General features: G+C 44.9%; 1 protein-coding gene across 11 annotated transcripts in view; it reads right to left on the bottom strand.

Annotated features, from left to right (window-relative positions):
* LOC120537999 (voltage-dependent R-type calcium channel subunit alpha-1E) overlaps nt 1-25,296 on the bottom strand; it is a 368,732-nt gene that overhangs the window by 209,743 nt on the left and 133,693 nt on the right. The gene's annotated exons all lie outside the window — the stretch shown is intronic.

Genomic DNA, 25,296 nt, shown 5'->3' on the forward strand with positions numbered 1-25,296 from the left:
AGGAAAGAAGTGGCCGTGTGTGAAGTGACCACGTCAAAGGCGGCAGACCCTCCAACTGGGCCACCGGAGGGAATGGCACATCTTTACACCTCCCTGCCCCCTCACTAGGCACGAGCCAATCAAACTAATCCACATAACAACAGGCCTTACAATCCCACCATACAGAACATCCTCAGGACAAGGGGGCACAATATTAAATAAAGTGTGGTGACATGGCGCTACTGGCACTACCAAGAGATCTGAAACTTTGGTAATGAAAGCATCTCTGTTGTCACACGCATGTACTTGGGGGGACAAGTTACGGGCTGAGTTGATGACAATATTACCCCGGGCCACCTAAAGGCATTGTTCAATAAGGGCATCTTTTCTTTTTCTTTCCCCTCTGTAGAAAGGAAGACTAATGTGCCACCATCCATGACGTCACTTCTGGGTACTACCCCACTGCACCTGCCTCTACTTCCCAGAAAAAGTCTTTGCCGAAGCCACTGCCATCTTGGATCAGACTCGATCCCCACATGGGACTACAGTAGTCTCAGTTTAAGAGCCCACCACATGTTTTCTTTTTGCGTTCCCATCAATATACAGAGTTTGCAAACCGGTGCCCCGGGCCCTTTATGGGCTTCCTTTGGGTTTTCAATTTACAAAGTATTAGACACCTGTTGGGCGGCACAGTGGTGCAGTGGGTAGCGCTGCTGCCTCACAGTTAGGAGACCTGGGTTCGCTTCCCGGGTCCTCCCTGCGTGGAGTTTGCATGTTCTCCCCGTGTCTGCGTGGGTTTCCTCTGGGCGCTCTGGTTTCCTCCCACAGTCCAAAGACATGCTGGTTAGGTGGATTGGCGATTCTAAATTGGCCCTGGTGTGTGCTTGGTGTTTGTGTGTGTCCTGCGGTGGGTTGGCACCCTACCCAGGATTGGTTCCTGCCTTGTGCCCTGTGTTGGCTGGGATTGGCTCCAGCAGACCCCCGTGACCCTGTGTTCGGATTCAGCAGGTTAGACAATGGATGGATGGATGGATAGACACCTGTTGTTTTTTGTGTTATTATATCGTCATGTTGCTGTCACACGGCGAGTGGATCAGGGTGGACATCCCTGGCCCTCTCTGTGTTCTCTGGATGCTCTGGCTTCTTCAAACAGTACAAAAACTGGATTGGTGGTGCAAAGTTGGCCCCTGATATATGTGTGTGTGTTAATTCTGCATTGGGGTGGCATCTTGTCCAGGTGTTGCTCCTGCCTTGTGCCAAGTAAGGCCTCCAGCTCCCTGCAACAGGATTAGAAACTGGTATGCTATGATGATGATGATGATCATCATCATCATAATATTATATTGAGGTCCTTCATCTTCTGGCCATCTTTCAGATATTATCAAAGATTCACCTGAGCGCCCTTCTGTGGACGTGTGTGATGAAGATGATAATGATCATTATGAGTATATTTTAATCCATCCAACCTGCTATATCCTAACTACATGGTCACGGGGGTCTGCTGGAGCCAATCCCAGCCAACACAGGGTGCAAGGCAGGAAACAAACCCCAGGCAGGGTGCCAGCCCACCATAGGGCGCACACACCAAGCACAATTTACCCAACCTGCATGTATTTGGACTGTGGGAGGAAACCCACGCAGACACGGGAAGAACACCCACTGCGCCACCGTGCCGCCCTAATATTTTAATATTCCGTTAAATTCGGTGTATTTCTTTAAGGGTATGCGCACGCGCAGAGCACCTTGAGGTTTTAACAAATGACTAAATGCAGAAGGAGCACACATGAGACAGGGCTGTGTAGTCTGAAATTGATTAACACAAATAGACACCGACCATCGCTGTCCATTAATGCATTGTTGCCCTAAATGGCCAACAGATAACGAATCGCTTTAGTCAAACAAACAGTTTCAGGAGGGCGAAGCCCCCATGGAGATACACCACCCCCAGGAAATACGAGACGAGATTAGATCCGTGATCGTCTGACTTCATCATCACATGCCGAGCCTTATTTATCTGTTCGAAATCATTTCTTCCTTCCCGTTGAGCCGAGGAGCGCAGACGCGGTCGATGTTCCTCATTAAAGGACAGGCGCGAGTGCGGAAGGACGGGCTGGCCGCGAATAACACAACGCCCGCTTCAGAGAGAAGACGGAGGAATGAACATCTGAATGTAAAATGACAAAGGCGGAAATCGATACATTGGCAATGCCGTACCCGTTAGAGTATTCGGTATTAACGGTGAAGGACAGAAGCAGACATTTTTTGTTGATTGTTTCTTCCGCTGTGCGCATCAGCACAGCGACAGGAGTCAGAGCCTTCGTGTCACCCTGTCCGGAGGCTCCTAGCCCATTTCTTGTGATATTATGTTCGGTCAAGTAGTCTTATTTGGGTAGCGCTTTCTTATAATAAATCATATCATATCATATTCTTCATATGTAACCTTTGAAAATACGTTGTTTTTTTTCAGAATTCATTCTTGCGATCTATTAACTAAACATGCAGTACACGATCGTGGACGCTGATGGCACAACCTAAGGATACACCAGCTTTGGTCTGCCGCTCCGCACCCAGTGCTGCCTGGAGAGACCCCGCACCCCTTAATCGAATAACGCGGGTCTGAGAGTGACGACGATTAGCCTCACCTTTCAAAATGCGGCCCGTCTCTGCTGCCATTTTCAATCAATCAATCAACTGACCGATTTCCATGTATCTTCACGGCGCGCACGGTCACGTATATTTCAGTCTTTCAGTCACACGGTTTGGTATTAATGGCACCTTTTACCCATAAAGCTTAGCACAGGGCGTTTACACAGGGATAAGAGGAAAACATAGCTTCCATATGGTGCCTTTCTATAGGGTGGTCCTGATCTAATTATGCAATTTTCATTACTAAGTTATTAAGTTTATTACATAGAGAATTCGCAAAAAGTAGTGTTGTTGCCGATAGATGGCAGCACCTGCCCTGCATTCCAAAATGGCGGGGAGACGGTTGTCAGTCGAGCAGCGGGTGCGAAGTGTTCGCCTTTTCATAATTGCATAACTACATCTGGACCACCCTGTATTCCGCGAGATCGCAAAACATTTGTCATGATTTATCTTACGAAACGAAGCCAATCGCTGCCTTGCAATCAGTTAACAAATCGATTTTTATTTGATCTCAAATTATAACGCGCACTGTCACATATCGTCAATCAGTTATACTCTCATTTGTTTTTATAGCGCCTTTTTACCCATCACATCACTGTCTTTAAAGTGAACAGATCAATCTATATAGTGCTGCTATTTCTCTAATATTGTAAATAACAATGCTAGTAATCCTAGAGTCTTATTTTCAACAATTGATCGCCTACTAAACCCAGGTAGCTCAAAGGAATGCCTCCTAAGTGCTTCCAGTGAAACCTGTGAGGCTGTCGCTGTATTCTTCAATCAAAAAATTAATGATATTAGAAATAACATAGTATATCTCCCCAACACTAAGGATCCCCCTAAACCCCAACATCCTGTTATAAACAAATTAAACTCTTTCACTAGGATAGATTTACCTGATTTACAAAAAATAATATCTCAATTAAAACCCTCCACCCGCCCTTGACCCAATACCAACAAGGCTTTTCAAGGAAGTATCAGGCGTGCTAATTGATAATGTTCTTGACATAGTAAATTCGTCACTAGATACTGGGGTCTTCCCAGACTGTCTTAAGACTGCTGTAGTTAAACCCCTACTTAAGAAACATAATCTTGACCCTCGGCTCTTGAAAATTTTAGACCCATCTCTAACTTGCCCTTCTTAAGTAAAGTTCTAGAGAAGGCAGTCATTATGCAGTTAAATGACCACCCAATAAACATGCTATTCTTGATAAATTTCAGTCAGGTTTTAGAACAAATCACAGCACAGAAACTGCACTCGTTAAAGTAGTAAATGACTTGCGGGTAAATGCAGACAGAGGCCATTTATCTGTTCTCATCCTCTTAGATCTGAGTGCTGCATTTGACACCATTGATCACAACATTCTTAGAAATCGCCTTAGTCAATGGGTGGGCCTCTCTGGCAGTGTCTTAAATTGGTTTGAATCCTACCTGACAGGGAGAAAATATTTTGTTAGTTGTGGGAATTACAACTCAAGACACATGATATCCAATATGGTGTTCCACAAGGCTCTATCCTGGGTCCGCTTTTCTCAATCTACATGCTTCCGTTAGGTCAGATTATCTCAGGGCACAACGTGAGCTACCACAGCTATGCTGATGACACACAGCTGTACTTATCAATAGCACCTGATGACCCGATTCTATTGATTCACTAACACAATGTCTGACTAGTATCTCAGAATGGATGAATAGTAATTTTCTCAAGTTAAATAAAGAGAAAACTGAAATTTTAGTGATCAGCAATAATGGATACAATGAGGCTATTAGAAATAAACTGGATACATTAGGATTAAAAGTCAAGACGGAGGTAAAAAGCTTAGGGGTGATTGTTGACTGTAATCTGAATTTTAAATCACATATTAATCAGATCATTAGGACAGCATTTTTCACTTAAGAAACATAAGTAAAGTTAGACCTCTTATATCACTGAAAGATGCTGAGAAATTAGTTCACGCGTTTGTTTTCAGTCGACTAGATTACTGTAACGCACTCCTCTCAGGACTACCCAAAAAAGATATAAATCGTTTGCAACTAGTGCAGAATGCAGCTGCTAGAATCCTAACTAGGAAAAGAAAATCAGAACACATTCTCCAGTTTTGATGTCACTACACTGGTTACCTGTGTCATTCAGGATTGACTTTAAAATTCTGCTTATGGTTTATAAAGCCTTAAATAATCTCGCCCCATCTTATATATCGGAATGTCTGACACCTTATATTCCAAATCGTAACCTCAGATCCTCAAATGAGTGTCTCCTTAGAATTCCAAGAACAAAACTTAAAAGAAGTGGTGAGGCGGCCTTCTGCTGTTATGCACCTAAAATCTGGAATAGCCTGCCAATAGGAATTCACCAGGCTGATACAGTAGAGCACTTTAAAACACTGCTGAAAACACATTACTTTAACATGGCCTTTTATAACTTCATTTTAATTAATTTAACTTAATCCTGATACTCTGTATGTTCAATTCATCATAATAACTATTCATGGTGGCTCTAAAATCGGTACTGACCCCTACTCTCTTTTCTGTTTCTTTTTCCGGTTTCTTTGTGGTGGTGGCCTGTGCCACCTCCACCTACTCAAAGCTTCATGATGCTCCAACAATGATGGACGGATTAAAAGGCAGAAGTCTACGTGACCATCATCATCATCAAGCCCTTCCGTGAGAACCCTAAATCCAAAGAGGACTGTTTCATTTATGTTAGGTAGAATGCCCAGAGGGGACTGGGCGGTCTCATGGTCTGGAATCCCTACAGATTTTATTTTTCTCCAGCCGCCTGGAGTTTTTGTTTTTCTGTCCCCTGGCCATTGAACCTTACTCTTATTCGATGTTAATGTTGATTTATTTTTTATAATTATGTCTTTCATTTTTCTATTCTTTAATATGTAAAGCACTTTGAGCTACTGTTTGTATGAAAATGTGCTATAGAAATAAATGTTGTTGTTGTTGTTGCCTTTCAATTTCAGCAAGATCATGCAAGATAACACGATTTTTTAATACTGTGCAGGAAACTTCTAGACGTGCAGGTGGCCCCAAAACAGCGCAGCCTGACCACCAATTCACGGTCTTCTCCATGCCACCTGCACTTGAGAATGGGTCACCCACCTGAAGCTAAGCTAGTTCTGGAATTGGAGACCATCAAGGAAAAATTGTGTTGCTGCTGGAAGAGGTGTTGGTTATAGATTCATACCTGGTGCCATGGATTGTGGACTATCTCACAGACAGACTTCAGTATGTGCGTCTGGGAACTGCAGGTCTGACATTGTGGTCAGCAACACAGGAGCACCACAGGGGACTGGACTTTCTCCAGTCCTGTTCAGCCAACATACATCGGACTTCCAATACAACTCGGAGTCCTGCCACGTGCAAAAGTTCACTGACGACACTGCTATGGTGGGCTGCATCAGGAGTGGGCAGGAGGAGGAGTACAGGAACCTAATCAAGGACTTTGTTAAATGGTGCGACTCAAACCTCCTACAACTGAACGCCAGCAAAACCAAGGAGATGGTGGTGGATTTTAGGAGGCCCAGGCCCCTCATGGACCCCGTGATCATCAGAGGTGACTGTGCAGAGGGTGCAGACCTATAAATACCTGGGAGTGCAGCTGGATGATAAACTGGACTGGACCTACAATACTGATGATCTGTGCAAGAGAGGACAGAGCTGACTAGACTTCATTAGAAGACTGGCGTCCTTCAACATCTGCAATAAGATGCTGCAGATGTTCTACCAGACGGTTGAGGCGAGCGCCCTCTTCTACGTGGTGGTGTGCTGGGGAGGCAACATAAAGAAGAGGGACGCCTCATGACTGGGCAAACTGGTGAGGAAGGCAGGCTCTATTGTAGGCACTGAGCTGGACAGTTTGACATCAGTGGCAGAGCGACGGGCGCTGAGCAGACAGACTCCTGTCAATCATGGAGAATCCACTGAACAGGATCATCTCCAGACAGAGGAGCAGCTTCAGCGACAGACTGCTGTCACCGTCCTGCTCCACTGACAGACTGAGGAGACCCCACACTATGAGACTCTTCAATTCCACCCGGGGGGATAAACGTTAACATTATACAAAGTTAATGTCTGTTTTACCTGCATTTTTATCACTCTTTAATTTCCATCCATCCATTATCCAACCCGTTATATCCTAACTACAGGGTCACAGGGGTCTGCTGGAGCCAATCCCAGCCAACACAGGGCGCAAGGCAGGAAACAAACCCCGGGCAGGGTGCCAGCCCACCACAGGGCACACACACACACACACACCAATCACACACTAAGGACAATTAGTGCACCTGACCTGCATGTCTTTGGGCTGTGAGAGGAAACCCACGTAGACACGGGGAGGACATGCAAACTCCACGCACGGATGACCCGGGAAGCGAACCCAGACGGGTCTCCTAACTGCAAGGCAGCAGCGCCACCATGCCGCCCTAATATTTTAATATGTCGTTAAATTTGGTATATTTCTGTAAGGATATGTGCAAGCGCAGAGCACCTTGACAACTTCCGATAAGATCCAGATTTTAGCAAATGACTACATTCAGAAGGAGCACACATGAGACAGGTCTGTGTAGTTTGAAATTGATTAACACCAATAGACACCGACCATCGCTGTCCATTAATGCATTGTTGCCCTAAATGGCCAATAGATAACGAATCGCTTTAGTCAAACAAACAGTTTCAGGAGGGCGAAGCCCCCATGGAGATACACCACCCCCAGGAAATACGAGACGAGATTAGACCCGTGATCGTCTGACTTCATCATCACATGCCGAGCCTTATTTATCTGTTCGAAATCATTTCTCCCTTCCCGTTGAGCCGAGGAGCGCAGACGCAGTCGATGTTCCTCATTAAACGGAACACACACACACATTAGGGACAATTTAGGATCGCCAACGCGCCTAACCTGCATGTCTTTAGACTGTGGGAGGAAACCCACGCAGACACGGGGAGAACATGCAAACTCCACATAGGGAGGACCTGGGAAGTGAACCTGGGTCTCCTAACTGCAAGGCAGCAGTGCTACCCACTGTGCTACCCACTGCGCCACCGTGCCACCCCCAGAATTTATCACAGGCTCTGTACAGTAAATAACTATGAATAGATGGTAAGTGATCTGTGACCTACCAAAGGGTCGTGATGTTTAAAGGACCCCACTGCATACAATAGCACAGGCTATGCTCAGGTTTTCCAAATCTGTTAGTGTCCTGTCATTTGGCCTACCCTACGTTAAAGATTTTTGGTTTTCTGCATATGAGGAAGTCTTTCAAAGCACAAAGAACCAACGCCATATGCAAAGAACCTGTCCAAGAATGAAACGCTGCTTTACCAAGCAATGGAACCACACAACCCAGCAAAGAACTATAAAGTGCCACTGAAGAACCCGCATTAGTAAGTGTGCAGGGTGGCAAAGGAGAGAGGAGGAGGAGGAGGAGGAGGAGGCACATTAATGCTAAGGGAACCCCATGCCAGGTCTAATGGCCAGATGTTGTGTTTAACAGTTTAACCGACAGCCACCTGAATGAAGTCATACAGTGCCAGCTATGCCAGGGTGGGGTAAATCCTAACGTTATGCCGATGCCTGAAGTCGAAACAAAAGGATGCCAAGTACTGTTTATGTTGGCTTCTTTGTATTCCGTTCAATGTGTTGCAAATTTTAATTCTGACAGGGGACGGTGGGACCCCAGGGGAGGGTGGGGACCCGCAATGAATCCCTCCATTGAATTCCAAACACATTCATTTATGTACAATTTCTCAGGTGTCAATTGGAATGTCCTTCCTTCTGTCATTACTCAGGAGGTCCCAAAAGCACTTTGCCCTCTAGTGGGGGGGTGGGGGAGTTGGGGGGATTACTTTCCAAACCCCGACTAGATACAAAGGAGTCTAAAAGCTTCTTTATAAAACAGAAATTTTATTTTAACAAATCACTCTGTCATCCTAAGAGCACAAAAGGAATTGGCTGACAAGGAAAGGCGACTCACAGCAAACACTCAGTCCCAATAGAGAATCCAAAAACAGAGCACGGGTTCAAAAATCCAGGAAATGACAATAAGGCAGAGGGAAACACAAGGAAACACTCCGCTCCTGGGGCGCGCCCCCCCCCCACCAACCCAATAAGTTCCAGGTGGTGATTGACAGGTGGCCCGACCTCTTAGGGAGTCACCCACAAAACACATGGGACATAAACGAGGCATTTTCCAGTCACAAACAAACACAAAGCATAATGCACATAATAAACAAAAGAAACAATGATACAAATAGATGGCAACAAAGTTGGACAAAAGAGACAAAGAACTTGACTTTGAACCCCAGCTGGGGAGAAGTGCTGGCACCTACAATGCATCGGTGGAGTTCCAATAGATTAGAGAGCTGGGGGGTCGCCCCCCTCGGAGCCGATATGTCAACATTACATTAGACAGCTGAAAAGGGGGCACTTGGATACTCACTCACCTAAAGGATTATTAGGATCACCTGTTCAATTTCTCATTAATGCAAGTATCTAATCAACCAATCACATGGCAGTTGCTTCAATGCATTTAGGGGTGTGGTCCTGGTCAAGACAATCTCCTGAACTCCAAACTGAATGTCAGAATGGCAAAGAAAGGTGATTTCAGCAATTTGGAGCGTGGCATGGTTGTTGGTGCCAGACGGGCCGGTCTGAGTATTTCACAATCTGCTCAGTTACTGGGATTTTCACGCACAACCATTTCTAGGGTTTAAAAGAATGGTGTGAAAAGGGAAAAACATCCAGTATGCAGCAGTCCTGTGGGCGAAAATGCCTTGTTGATGCTAGAGGTCAGAGGAGAATGAATGGGCCGACTGATTCAAGCTGATAGAAGAGCAACTTTGACTGAAATAACCACTCGTTACAACCGAGGTATGCAGCAAAGCATTTGTGAAGCCACAACACGCACAACCTTGAGGCGGATGGGCTACAACAGCAGAAGACCCCACCGGGTACCACTCATCTCCACTACAAATAGGAAAAAGAGGCTACAATTTGCAAGAGCTCACCAAAATTGGACAGTTGAAGACTGGAAAAATGTTGCCTGGTCTGATGAGTCTCGATTTCTGTTGAGACATTCAAGTGGTAGAGTCAGAATTATATTATATTATTATACTAGCTGTCCCCCCCCACCCGCGGCTCTCCCCAACTTATCATGAAACAGGACCATTTTTAAAAATTAATAAAAAAATTTAAAAAAATGTAATTCTGGGCGAGCAGAAGGTAGGTACACTCCAGCGTCAAAAGTTGGCACTATATCTGATCGTGTTCAGCTCTGACGGGAGAGCGTCCCCCACGTGGGGAGAAAAGCACATGGCCGTGATATGTGTGCCAATGAGCAGCTACCCTCTAAAACACTCATAGCTGTGATCTCCCTCTCAAAAACGTCAAACGTTACTCTTTAACAATCTCTAGATGATAATGTCTGCTGAACAAACAGGTATCGCTAGCTAAGAGGAGGCGAGGTGCGCTCCAACACGTGGCGAGAGGTAGAGCGACTCGAACGGTGGCTGGCGCGTGAGTGAGTGAGGGAGGGAGGGGCTCCCTACTCCTGAGGTCCCGCCTCCCCTTCCCCTTGGCCAGCAGCCGCTCTCTCGGATTTGTGCGAATAAATCAGTACCTCAACCGGAATGTGATATGTAGCACGATGAGAGAAGTCACAGAATCAACCGGAAAGTTCAAGCAAATTCTAGAAAAAAACCCAATCGAAATCTGTTAAGTAGTTCTCTCGTGAAAAGCGGACAGACACACATTGGATTTTATATATATACATCTATTATACATAAAGCAGAGTCGATGTATGTTTATTTGTCCGCCATACAAATCTGGGCACGGGGCTCCTTTGTGACCAGGAGGAGGTCATGGGGTATGTTTGGTTGGGAAAAATGTCTGATGCAAGAGCAGATGAAACATCTCAAGAAAGGGAAACCAGGCTGTCTGCCAACAGGCGAAAGGGCTGCTGATGCAACACGTGGACAAATACAGCAGGATTTAAAAAATATGGCTTTCGCATTTAACTGACAAGTTGCATATCATGAACATCCTGTCGCTGTTATTGGCCGAATGGATCACATCTGTGTTCATTGTGGAGCTCTAAAATGGAAAGGAGAGTCACCGGGATTGTGTTGCTCAAATGGGAAGGTGAAACTGCCATCTCTACTTCGTCCACCTGAACCTCTACACTCTTTGATGTCAGGATCAACACCAATTTCAAAGCATTTCTTGAACAACATCAGGAAGTACAATTCCCGTTTTCAAATGACTTCTTTTGATGCAACTAAATAAATACGAGAGGATGGGTTCGTGCCCACATTCCAAGTGCAAGGTCAAGTTTAGCATACAATAGGATCATTACTTCCATTAACTGATGGGACAATTGAGTTCCTTCAGATCTACTTCATGGGAGATATGTCCACAACAGCGCCTCATAGACACAGCAGAATACTGAACGTGAGACTGGACATTGTGATGGATTTAGAACGATTCCTTCATGAGAACAACGCATATGTCACCCTTTTCAAGACTGCACTTCAACGTATAGTGGTGCTTGAAAGTTTGTGAACCCTTTAGAATGTTCTATATTTCTGCATAAATATGAGCTTAAACATCATCATCAGATTTTCACTCAAGTCCTAAAAGTAGATAAAGAGAAACCAGTTAAACAAATGAGACACAAATATTAGACTTGGTCATTTATTTATTAAAGAAAATGATTGAATATTACATATTAGTGAGTGGCAGAAGTATGTGACCCTCACAGATGATCAGTTAGTTTGAAGGTCAGGTGTCAGGTGTTTTCAATCAATGGGATGCCAATCAGCTGTGAGTGGGCACCCTGTGTTATTAAAGAACAGGATCTATCAAAGTCTGCTCTTCACAGCACATGTTTGTGGAAGTGTATCATGGCATGAACAAAGGAGATTTCTGAGGACCTCACAAAAAGAGTTGTTGATGCTCATCAGGCTGGAAAAGGTTACCAAACCATCTGTAAAGAGTTTGGAATCCACAAATCCACAGTCAGACAGATTGTGTACAAATGGAGGAAATTCAAGACCATTGTTACCCTCCCCAGGAGGGGTCGACCAACAAAGATCACTCCAAGAGAAAGGCATACGTGTAATAGTCGGCGAGGTCACAAAGGACCCCAACTGAAGGCCTCTCTCACATTGGCTAATGTTCACGTTCATGAGTCCACCATCAGGAGAACACTGAACAACAATGGTGTGCATGGCAGGGTGGCAAGGAGAAAGCCACTGCTCTCCAAAAAAAACATTGCTGCTCGTCTGCAGTTTGCTAAAGATCACGTGGACAAACCAGAAGGCTATTGGAAGATGTTCTGTGGACGGATGAGACCAAAATAGAACTTTTTGGTTTAAATGAAAAGCGTTATGTTTGGAGAAAGGAGAACACTGCATTCCAGCATAAGGACCTTATCCCATCTGTGAAACATGGTGGTGGGAGTATCAGGGTTTGGGCCTGTTGTGCTGCATCTGGCCCAGGACGGCTTGTCTTCATTGATGGAACAATGAATTCTGAATTATATCAGAGAATTCTAAAGGAAAACGTCAGGACATCTTAACATGAACTGAATCTCAAGAGAAGGTGGGTCATGCAGCAAGACGAGGACCCTAACCACACAAGTCGTTCTACCAAAGAAGGTTAAAGAAGAATAAAGTAAATGTTCTGGAATGGCCAAGTCAAAGTCCTGACCTTAATCCAATCGAGATGTTGTGGAAGGACCTGAAGAGAGCAGTTCATGTGAGGAAACCCACCAACATCCCAGAGTTGAAGCTGTTCTGTACGGAGGAATGGGTGAAAATTCCTCCAAGCCGGTGTGCAGGAATGATCAGAAGTTACCGGAAACATTTAGGGGGTCACAGCAGATACTGAAAGCAAAGGGTCACATACGTCTGCCACTCACAAATATGTAATATTCAATCATTTTCCTTAAATGACCAAGTATAATATTTGTGTCTCATTTGTTTAACTGGTTTCTCTTTATCTACTTTTAGGACTTGAGTGAAAATCTGATGACGTTTTAGCTCATATTTATGCAGAAATATAGAAAATTCTAAAGGGTTCACAAACTTTCAAGCACAACTGTATATCGACAGGCGATTATAAAGTTGTCATAAGAGCTGACAAAATGCCACAGGGAGAGCATCACCGACGACTCAATGCTCCAACACGTGATGAGGTTGCCATTGTAATGGTAGACAATGACTTTGGGAAGCTGGACATTATCATTGAGAAAAGGAACAGAAGTCTTCAGCATGTGGCAGACACACACAGGCCGTATGATGCCCTTTGGTATCCACTAATCTTTTGGTAAGGTGAAGATGGGTATTACTTTGGAATTCCACAAACAGATCCATCTACGGGCAACTCTGTTGCTGGCAAGAAACTCAGTGCGATGGAGTTTTATGCCTACCGACTAATGAGTAGAGTTTCTGAAGAGAATCACATCTTGAAATGCCGGCAACTTTTCCATCAATACATATTATTGAAGCAACTATCATAAAAGGTTGCGGAAAGACGTGAAAATGTTTTCATACCAAGGATACCGCTGATTCCGAATGATTTACCCTTTGATTTCAAACAGCTACAATTTCCTGTTTGTTTGGCGTTTGCTGTTTCAATTAATGAGGCTCAAAAGGCAATCCCTGCAAGTTGCAGGCATCAATTTGGAAAATCCATGCTTTTCACACGGACAACTCTATGTAGCATGTTCTAGAGCGGGCAATCCTCAGAATTTGTTCATTTTCGCACCACAAGGGAAAAAAAAAATCGAGTGTATCCAAAGGCTCTGGAATAACCACTTGTATTACCTACTACAATAAAATGTGAATCAGACAAATGTTTGTTCTGTTTCTATGTTGTGTTTCTTTCATTTGGGAAATTCTTTATACATTCCTGGGCAACTCCGGGTACTCCTGCTAGTATATATATATGGTGGTCCAGATCTTATTATTATGCAATTGTCATTATGCTATAACTTATTAAGTTTATTACATAGAAAATCCCAGACCATCAAGAAGTGTGCGAACTGACGACATGAAGAATCGTCTTCGCGCCGAACTGGAATCGTTTCCGCATAAATCAAAGTCATCCTGATGATCGGGATCTGCATAATTAGATCTGGACCACCCTGTATATATCTGTCTGTTATAATAAAAAAATCTTGGGAAGAGAGACGAGAATTGATTTTCTCAGAGAGATACTTTCACATCCTGCAAGACGACACTTTGTGCCAAGAGATTTAACCACAGCCCGGGGCCGTAAATAAAAGACAAAGAGTAGATGACAAAACAGAACGTCGGAAAGGATTCAAAAACGTTGACACGATACACGTGCAGGGAAGGTTAGAGATAATGCAAGTACGAAAATTTGAAAGTCTCTCAAACAAGCATAGTAAAGATCGCATTTGTGCAAACAAACAGAAATTATTACTCGGTGAAATAACGAAACAGCGAAAGGAGATCGAATATATCGTTCGGATTTAAACTTTAGGTTTAAGACTTATAGATTGTCTAATCCATGTTGTCATCTGGGAAAAGTAGAGTTTCTTCCCAACGAAGAGGCGTATCCGTGAGAGTTAAAAGGTTTGTTGTTTGGTGAAAGTGAAATCCGCGAGAGAAAATTTAAAATCCCGTGAGACGAGACTTCATGCAAAGAGATTTAGAAAAGTCCCACTCACATCTAAAACATTTACAGCCACGCACACGGCTCAATCATTTCTCATTTGTGTGGATGCTATTGTCAGACACTGTTCATGTAGAGAGAAAGAAACGATATTCACTCGCGGGCAGTTATACGTTGCGTTGTCACGATGAGAGTCCAAACACAGAAACAAAATTCAATGCGATAGACGAAAAGGCAAAAGCGGAAAAGATCGAGTATATGGACAGAGGTGGTATGACAGAAGGATGTAGATACCGTTTGGCTTTAAATTTTAAGTTGGAGACGTGTAGATCGTCTAATTCAGTGGTTCTCAAACTGAGGGGCGGGAAGTCACAAAAAGGGGGGCGTGGAGATGTGAAAAAAGAAATCAAGAATCGAAAATCTGAAAAGTACATCTACTGAAACCAAAACAAATTATCTTAAACTACATTCTGATACTGGAAAAATAAATATAGAGTTAGATAAATGTCGATAAAAGTTAAGGGGATATAATAAAATATGCATCTATGATATATCATTAATTAAAAAAGAACAAATTGGTATTAGTGGGCTCTTTCAAAAAAATGTTAGGGGGGAACGCGATTAAATCGGTTATGAAAACACGGTCACAAATACGTAAAGGTTGGGAAACGCTGGCCTAATTGGTGTTGCCATCAGAGAAAAGTAGTGTTGCCTCCAAATGAACAGGCGTATCCGCGAGAATTAAAAGATTTGTTGCTTGGTGAAAGTGAAATTCACATACGTGAGCGGCAGAGACACAAAGTTGCTGGCATGAAGTGCAAGCAGGGGGGTTGGCGAGCGAAGCAAGCAGGGGGTGAAGCCCCCTAATATATATATATATTATATATATTGTGATGGACAGTCGGGTTGAGCTGACACTGCTTCCCCCAAGACGCTAGATGGCAGCATCCCGCTGGGCACTATGGGACATGGAGTTCGGATACACAGCCCTGCTGGGTGCCGGTGGTGCCACCAGGAGGAGCTGTGAAAAGATAAGGGGATTTCGATTTCCAATATAGCCCGACAGAAATACTCCCAAGTCATGGGGACGGAAGGACAGAAGTATTTCCGGGCTGAAGAAAAATGTAATTTTCCATCTGACCTGGAAGTGCTGACAAGTCACGTGAACAGAAGAGGAGAGGCACTACCGGGTTAAGGACTATATAAAGGACTGGTGGAGACCCAGCAAGTGAGCTGGAGTTGGGAGGGAGTGTGACAGAGCTGCTGGGAAGAGAGTTGTTGTGTATTAATATTGTGTGATTATCATAGTTATTACCTGTTTATTATGGTGGCGGTGCTTTGGGGCACTTTAAAGAAGAAAATTAAAATACTTCTTGGTGCTTTTAAACCTGTGTCTGCATCTGTCTGTTGGGTTTCATGGGGCAACAGAGCCCTCACGTGTCCACTAAGTGACAATATATATAGGGTGGTCCAGATCTAATTGTGCAATTTTCATTACCATATAACTTATTAAGTTTATTACATAGAAAATCACCCGAAAAATCCCGGACCATCGAGAAGGGTGCGAACTGACGACATGAAGAATTGTGTTTGCGCCGAACTGGAATCGTCCCTGCATAAGACGATCTGGATCTGCATAATTAGATCTGGACCACCCTGGTATATCTATTATATAAAAAATCTTGGGTCGAGACGGGATTTTCTTGTAGACAATTTAACGTCCCGCGAGACAAGGAGGACAGCTGCTGTACAGGCTTTTAAATGTTCGAAGCGCGGCGCGACATGCAGATCACACAGCACAGCACAAGCAGCAGCAGCAACAGCAAGCCAGCTGATTGAGCATAGAGGAGGTAACAAAAAATTTATTTGTTTCCCATTGTATCACCGTTTAAGAGGGGGTTTCAGAGGAGCGACTGCGTCTCCTTGGGGTGCGTTCAGCCACCCTCTTCACAAAGCAAGAAGCAGAGATGCGAAGGGGCTGGGAGGGCAAGGAAGGTGGGTGGGCGAGCGAACCGAGCAGGCCTAGTATTTATATACTGTAGAGTGATCCCCGAGGGGGTATTTGGGGGTCACAGTGTACAGTCAGCCATTGTACAGCAGCCCCTGGATCAATTTTCAGGTTAAAGGCTTTGCTCAGGAGGTCAGATCCCTTCAGATAGTAACACGACTTGAACCGGCAGCCTTCCGGAGATGTCAGCCACAGAGCCACCTGTGCCCAATTCACCCCCTGCTTTATACTAAGACCAACACGCAGCAATAACACCGCTATGAAATGAACTCTTAGAGTGTCATCGGGACCCTTAAATGTTTATGTACGGAAAGACTGGACACTGTTGGACACCTCTTTTCAGCCGCTGTCCTCATTTGCGTAACCTTTAACGAGTTGGAGGCAGATGGCGATGCACCTCTGTGACCTTCAGTTGCCTCCGACAAAATCAAACAGACTAAATAACACACTAGTGAGACCGCTTCTGGGGTTATTGTGTGAAATCACCATCTGGCCACCATGTTACGAGAAAGACAAAGCAGCACCTAAAGCTGCTCGCGGAGGGGAGCAAACAGGAGCATCCCAGGATGTTAAGACACTGACAGACTCCGACAGTTTAACCTGTTTAGCCTTGAGCAGAGGAGACTGCGGGAAGGCCGATTCCAGATCTTTAAAATTCACAAAGGCATTGATAAAGCAGATCCAGCAACCATCTTTCAACTGAATGGTGAATCACGTAAATTGAGGGTGAAGCCACAAAGCACATCTTCATTCAAGGGGTTGGGGTGGGAATTTGGGAACAAAGTACTTTACAGAAACCATGAGGACCTTTAACACTAGAATTACCAGAGCCTACGAAAAACTCGTAGATCAGTCCAACCTTAAATCTCTTCGCACCTCTCCATCAGTGTCTTTTGTCTTGTAATTGTGTGGATAAGCAGCAAGCAGCAAGCAGCAAGCAGCCTGCTATCACATCCCCACCCCACACAGTTTTCTCAGCTCAAGTCTGTTTACCTGCGTGTCAGTTGCTTAGAGTTGTTTAGAGTGAGAAGTCAAGTGAAATGACACCTTTTATAAATACTAGATCGTTATTTGGAACACTTGTATTTCATGTGTGTTCCGTGTCTACAGCGATCTATTTAAACTCATCGTTAAAACAGAAACGTTTTTCATGTTTCACTAATAATTGACAAAATGTAAACATGAAGTGTATAATGTGTGTAGCCTGAATTCCAAATATCAAATTAACACTTTCACAAAAGGTACAAATACAACAGAACAAGTGTGCTTTTATTCAAAAACATTGGCACACATTTGCTATGACTGCTTCGGTGGCACAGCGGTATCAATTGTTGACTGGTGATCAAAACTTCACGGGTTCGAACCTGGACGAGTCTGTTTTGAGAAGTGAGCTGCTCGAATTCTTACTATTTTAGAATAAAAACATACATTTGATTCCAGTCTGTAACAGCCGGTGTAAGTTTGTGATACTTGTAAAGGTTAGCTTTGTTTTTTTTTTTTTATTCAGTCAGTCGCATTCATGAACCCACTACACCCCCCCTCGCATTTGACACGGCTGTTTTCACATAAAGACGCGCTATAACAGTGGTGAACTCAGATCATGACGACGGTTCTACATCGGAGCAACAATGCATGTCACACTTTTATCATTGCTGTACTTTGTATATGTACACGGGAAGCTCTGCACTCTACTTGTGACCTTACGCTGTAGAAAGTAAGTAAATAAATAAAGGTAAATAGGTAAATCACATTCGATCTGGGCTCTTACTTACAAAGTACAACGACTGCCGTCTCTCACAACTCTCCGGGTCGTAACACCATTTTCAACTATCGTAATGCTCAGCGGTCGATGTTTATGGATCAACCGGTAGTTGTTACTTTGATTACAATCTGCTCGCTAGCATTTCCTGAAAAGCTGAACAAGTCTATCACTGAACTTAAATGTTCTTAAGGTCCTGGCTTAAAGATAATTTGGCAAAAATCTAATTTCCTAGAAGACAGAAAGGAATTGTGTCCCACAATTCCACAGTTTCAGCTGGGTACCATGGCACGATGATTAGTCAACGCTTCGGTAGGAAGATTCGACAGGACACCTGCAAGAAGGGCCCCCGTACATGTGCACGTGACCGAGGACCCCACGTGCTTTGGCATTGCAGATTAACAGCAACGTGGATCGCTGACATTATCACTCCATCGAGGCTGTCAAAGGCAACACATCACATCTCTTCATACCGACGATAAGCCGCCCCTTGCTGCCTGTGCTGTAAGCCCCCCATGTACAGGATAACTGGAAAACAGGCTTATCCTCGGCTGCCTCGCAGCGCTCGCTCGCTCGCTCTCTCCACCTCCACATTCAGGAGGCACAAAGACCTGCGGCGCCCAAAGCCAAAGCCGCGAATCTCATGGAAACCACAAGCCGACGTGGGAGTCGCAAAAGGAAGGAAGGAAGCGCAGCGAGTTCTGCCAAAACCTGCAACAGCTTCTGCTTGGAACAAATCAAAGGGATTTCAGAAAGTCGTTAAGGAGACGAAATTAAAAAACCGGTGCCGGAGGACACTGAAGAGTTTATGAAGGGGCTGTCTCAGAGTTCTGGTCAAGACATCCATTACAAGGTGGGCTAAATAACACTGAGCAGGACGCCGGCCCACCACAGGTTCTGTTCACTCACATTGAGGGCCGGTGCGTTAAATAATCCCGCCTGAGGCAAGGCACATTTTTGCTGTCCATTATATTCACGAGTCGATACATTTAATTCGCATTGCGATAAAAGCATCATAATACAGCACTCCCACATGACGGTAGAGCCGCAGAACAGCCGACAATATAACAAATAAATCATAATATTTCTGGAAAATATGTGACAAAAATGAAACGGATTAGCGCCCAATCAACCAAGCACACAAAACAGCCATTAAAATAATGCAAACGTTTGAATTCCTTGCCGCTTGTGTTTGATCCTGATCAGCTGTAACGACCTGCGGGTGCGAGAAATAGAAGGAGACACTTTACGTCGACTACCGGGGAGCGACCCTAAAAAGGACCTTTGGCTCCATTCAGGTGTCTTGCAGCTCCACGCACTCCCAGCTGCTTCGATCCTTTGCCCACTCACATATGCCTCCTGGGGTTAGAGGTAACCCGAATGCCACTCTTTCCCTCCCAGCTCCATGAGCTATCCCGGGGTAGGGTCTACATCCGAGACTCGTCGGCAGCTAGGGTCTCCTGGAGATGAGTCTGAAGTGCTGTGTCTGCAAAAATGGCAGCTCCATCTCCTCAGAATGGTCTCGACCCCTTCGTCAGGTGTCAGCCACCATGCCACTCACAGCTCCTTCGAGGGTAACACACGCTCCATCTATCAGGTGAGCAGCGAGGCAACCTGGTCTGCTCTTCCTGAAGCGAGTCGCTGTGAGGGGGTACTCCAGTATTAGTGGTAGATCGGTGGTCTGTCTTGGGGTCGTTGTTCTGCTCTTCTCCCAACTTCTGCCACCAGTGTAATGACTCCAGGGGCACAAGAGATGGAGGAATGGAGTTCTCTATTGTATGATGGCTGCTAGTGAGTGGCCCTAAAAAAGACCTTTGGCTTCTTCAGTGGCCACTTCCACCCCTCCATGCGCTTCCAGCTGCTTTGATCTTTTGTCCGCTCACACTTGCCACACAGGTCCGCCTTACTCGTCTCATCCAAGGTCAGAGGCAAACTTAACCGACAGTAGACTTGTGACAAACACCTTAACAACATTCTGGAAATGAATCAAAGTTTACAAAATGCCAGTCAGTATCTACACAATACGACTCATTGCATCTTCTGAAGTCAGTTGTCCTTGGGAAGTTCCTGGTCAAATACATAAATATGATATGTGAAAAATCAGGGAAATGAACACCAGCACTGACAGGATGTTTTGAAATACGTGATGCCCAAGTTGCCCGCCGCTGGCATTACCATCTTTGAATGGAGGGCGTAACAGACGTAAGCCAAGATGGACTCAGTGATGAGAGCACAAAAATAACAGCAAGGGTTGGTGCAGACAGTCTCAAACAACAAAGTGCAGTACTTCTTCAATAAATAAATATTAAAATAAAAGCAGTATTCACGGTGGGGGTCAACAATCCGATAAATAAATAAATCCATAAATAGATTAAAAGCCAACGTTAAAACAAAAATCAGGATCTGTATGTCAAACCCGACATGTGCCTCAGTGCATCCCATCAAAAGAAAACATCTCCTCTGTTCACCCATTAGGGTCTCCTCAGCAAGGGAATGACATCCATCGGTAAGCGCAGTCACCCTTCTACCCGGCTCCCTGCCACTATCCCTTGGCATCCAACAGGGCACCCTATGAGCCCTACTCCCATCTCCTGCCACCATCTCTCACATCCAGCAGGAGTCGCATGAAGTGGTTGATTGCTTAGCAGGAGTGACCCTGCCCCAATAATAATAATAATAATAATAATAATAGCAACAATAATAATGGTAGGTGGCACTGCTGACTCAGTGTTTTGGACTTGTGTATAATAAAACGCTAAGGTGTGTGTGTGTCTGTGTCTGTGTGTGTCCTGTTTCTTCCAGCCTTCCGATTGGTCAGTTTAGCTTTGGTCTGTGCAGATGATATAATGGATGGACAGGCACCTCATCTTGGGATGAGGAATAGCGCCTAACCTGACTGGGACATCATACTGGATTGACTGCATAAGAGCAGGTGCAACCCTGGCAGGATGGCAGAAGGTTCCTATCCAAGTTAGGGCAGTCAGATAATGGATGGACTAAGGGAGAAGGGAACTCGGGGATAATTTACCCCCCAGTGCAAAAGGTAGCACTGCTACTCTGGTTTGGCCTCAGCATGGACTTCCACAGGATTCCATGGGACATGTAGCTTGGGTGGACAACTCTGTCGAGGTCCCTGGGTGCCGCCAGATGGCTCTACCGGGAAAAGGCAACTTCCACGTGACCCAGAAGTGCTTCTGCCATGCTATATCACGACAGTGGAAGTTCTCCCGGGTTCCGCATAAAAGGAGCCACCTTGCTTCACACAGCAAGTCAGAGTGGAAGTGGAAGGAGACTGGGAGCTGTTGGAGTTACAAGTCTATATGGTGTGGACCAACCTCAAAGCCTGCCAAGATATTCTTACGCAAATAAATAACTTGGACTTGTGTCTGGTGTTCTGGGCTCTCTGGCATCCCCCAGAGTCCACATCTGATTCATTAGTTTTGTTTACAATAAATAGAACTTATGGATAGAAAAGGCACTATAAAATAGATAGATAGATAGATAGATAGATAGATAGATAGATAGATAGATAGATAGATAGATAGATAGATAGATAGATAGATTGATAGATTGATAGATAGATATGAAAGGCACTATATAATAGATAGATAGATGATGTGAAAGACACTATATAATAGATAGATAGATAGATAGATAGATAGATAGATAGATAGATAGATAGATAGATAGATAGATAGATAGATAGAACTGTATTTACTCCTAAAGACAATCATGTAATTATAGATAGCTACATAGATGTGAAGTGACCTGTGTACTGGTGGATAGGAATGGCTCAATATAATTACAGATACATGAAAGGAAAGGCACTATAGACTTAACAACAACAACATTTATTTCTATAGCACATTTTCATACAAAAAAGTAGCTCAAAGTGCTTTACATAATGAAGAAAAATAAAAGACAAAATAAGAAATTAAAATAAGACAACATTAGTTAACATAGAATAAGAGTAAGGTCCGATGGCCAGGGAGGACAGAAAAAACAAAAAAAACTCCAGACGGCTGGAGAAATAAATAAAATCTGCATGGGTTCCAGGCCATGAGACCGCAAAGTCCCCACTGGACATTCTACCTAACATAAATGAGATAGTCCTCTTTGTATTTAGGGATCTCACGGAAGGACTTGATGATGACAGATAACAGATTGGTAGATGTTGTGATGGACAGCCGGGTCCCATGCCCGGCCGGGACACCCCTGCTGCCTATGTTCCGGGGGAGCCACCATGGACAGCTCAATACCTCCCCCGGGATGCTTGGTGGCAGCCTCCCTGGCCGATGTTCGTTTCCCAGTTTCCCACGTGGCTCCATGGGACATGGAGTCCTCCACAGCCTGGTTGGGAGATGGGGTGGCCGCTAGGGGGTGCTGCTGAGACTCAACAACCCGGCTGGACAAGTCATCAGCCCCACCCGGAGGTGCAATTGGGACCAGGTGGTCAAGCACCTGGAACACTCCTGGGTGGGCTATAAAACGCGCAGCCTCCACTTCTAAGGGGCCAGAATCGGGAGGAAGAGGACGAGGTTGCCTGAGAGGAGTGGTGGTGCCAGGTGAAGAGTTGTGGTTGGTGTGCTTAAAGTGCTTTTGGGACTGTGTATTGCCTGTGGGTCACGGGGAAGATGCGCGCCGACGAGTGAAGAAAAAATAAAGCCTGTGTGATTTTTACATGTGCCTCTACGTCGGTCTGTGCCGGGTCGGGTGCTATATAGCGCCTTTCTCACAATGTGAAAGACACTATATAACAGTTAGACTGGTACTCTATAACCTGCAGAGAGATGATAGGATAGGCACTATATAATAGATAGACGGAAAAGCATTGCAAAAATAACTAAATAGAAGTGTATTTATTCCAAAAGAGAATTATGTAATACCATCTAGCTGGCCTTCTGACTCTGATAATCCGCCCCTGGGCTTCTGACAAGCTCTACAAGACCCGAACTGAAACAATTAGCACCCTGGCATCAGTGAGAAGAAGCAAAATGGAATGGATTGAAGATCAAACTCCTACGCGGCCTGTGAAATTAACCACTGGCTTTTAGTTTTGTGGTCAGCAGGGCAGCTCGTGGTAAAGGAAGCCATGGCGGCAGCTGCTCCACCATCAGGGCCGTATCTCACATAAGCAGTAATTATCAGTAGGCTCACCGTGAAAGGCACTATAAAGCAACATTAATGACAGAGACATGCCATGCAGCAGCTGGTCCCTCTACCACTCTGTCCCAGGACTTTGTGTTCCATGTTCTCCTTTGGATGACAGGTTGAGGGGGTGGCAGCTGCTCCTGGGCACTGAGGTCTAATTATTGCCTTTAGCCACCCTTAATGCCAGTAACTTGCTGATTTTTGTGTCCTCATCTGTTTCATTTGGGCGCTGTGAGATGCTGCTGTCCCCGCTACGTACGGTTAATGCGAAGGGATGGCAATGGCTTCTTTGATGATTGACCCTGACAGGTCACAGCGGGAGGTTTCGGTTGCAGCAATGCGTGGCTCTCAAGACACCCCCCGCTAGCTCTGGAGTGAATGTAAAACTGACAGCGGGGGGCCAAAATGAAGCCTCAGTCCTGTCGACTCTTCCCTGTGAGCGGTGCGCCTCCTGGGAGTCCAAAGATTTGGACTAAAAATAACCTGAGAGTGACAAGCTGCTGTCCTCACTGGAACTCGCCTGTCAGGACGGGATGAGCTGAATGAGAAAGTAAACAGTCAGCATGTCAGTTTATGGAAGGTGCTAGAAGACCAGAAGACACTTTAGGAGCGACCACCATCCACAAACATTTTTGTGTTATTCTTTTTCTTGGGGGTCTCTTGGAGACGAACTTCTGGAAGTAGACCCATCACCCTTTCCCGTGTTAGCAAACGGCCATTTGGAGGAATTCGTTCCTGATGTAGTAAGTATGACATTTGAACCCAAACTTCTAATGATTCACACAATTAGTAGCATGGAACGGCCCTCGACGTGACACAACAAAGATAAGGGAACCAACCAAGGGGGCCTCATCTTCTGAAGGGGAGATGGTGAAGGCGGCTCAGTGGAGGATCCTCTTACTTCACTCAACTTATAGATTCAGTTTCTAAATTGGAATGATCGCCGTAGATCCACCTTCCAAAACCTGTGCGAGTCGTCTAAAAAACGCCCGAACTGAAGCTTGAGTTCGTCTTGGAGATCTAAACCTGAGTGACTCTTGGAGACGCACCTTCAGAATCTGAGGTACTCGTGGAGAGGAGAGATCTAACTTCTAAACTTGAGTGATCCATGGAGAGATCTAACTTCTAAATCTGAGTGACTCTGGAAGATCCAACTTCAAACGGTGAAATACTCAAGGAGAGATCTCACTTCTAACCTCGAGTTACTCGTGGAACGATCAAATTCTTAAACAGGGTGGCGCAGGGAAACGGGAAATTTTGGAATTAGGTGTCGGTGACCCTGGGGCATCAGTAGTTGTTTGGGACCAATGGGATCCTCGTTACGACCCCCTTGCCATTAGTTATAATGGAGTGGTGCGCAACAAACGCTCGCTGTGATAGCCTTTAATAAGAATATCGACAGTGTGATGGCTGCGCAATGGGAATTTCGGCGTCATTACCAGTTAGGATATCACGATCGTGTCCCATCTGCTCATGCGATTACAAGATGGGTGCGGAATTTCGAAGAAACGGTTTCAGCCTTAAAAAGAGAAGTCCCCTGGTGGAGCCACTTCACATACCGCCTGCCTGACAATTGATGGCAACTATGTGACGATTACTTGGAAGGCACGTTATTTCACGCAAGGGTGACATTCCATGGCTTCCGAGATCCCCAGATCTCACTGTTTGTGATTTATTTTTCTGTGGGGACATCTTAAAAGCCAAGTGTTCCGCACACGTCCTGTACCCATCGCTGAACTAAAAAGGAGGATTGAAGAGGAAATCGCTGGCATCCCTCTTGAATTGTTACGTTGAGCAATGCAGAATTTCCATGTATGGAGAAATGGACGACACCTTCATGATGTTCTCTTCAAAGCATAAAATGAAAATTGAATGAACATTAATTACCATCGTTAATTGCATATCCTGTACAGTACATTTCATCATTAAATGTATTTTGTAACGGGTTTATTCGTGCAAGTTCAAGTCAAGTTGGGGAGCATGCACTGGTATAGCGCATTGCCACACCCACTACATGACGAAACAACTCGGGATCTCAGCTGGCAACCCCCTAGGAAGACACACGGTCCAGTCCCACCATCCAGAAATGACCCTCTATCTGTTGCA

The sequence above is a fragment of the Polypterus senegalus genome, chromosome 10, assembly GCF_016835505.1.
Source record: "Polypterus senegalus isolate Bchr_013 chromosome 10, ASM1683550v1, whole genome shotgun sequence".
NCBI lineage: Eukaryota > Metazoa > Chordata > Cladistia > Polypteriformes > Polypteridae > Polypterus > Polypterus senegalus.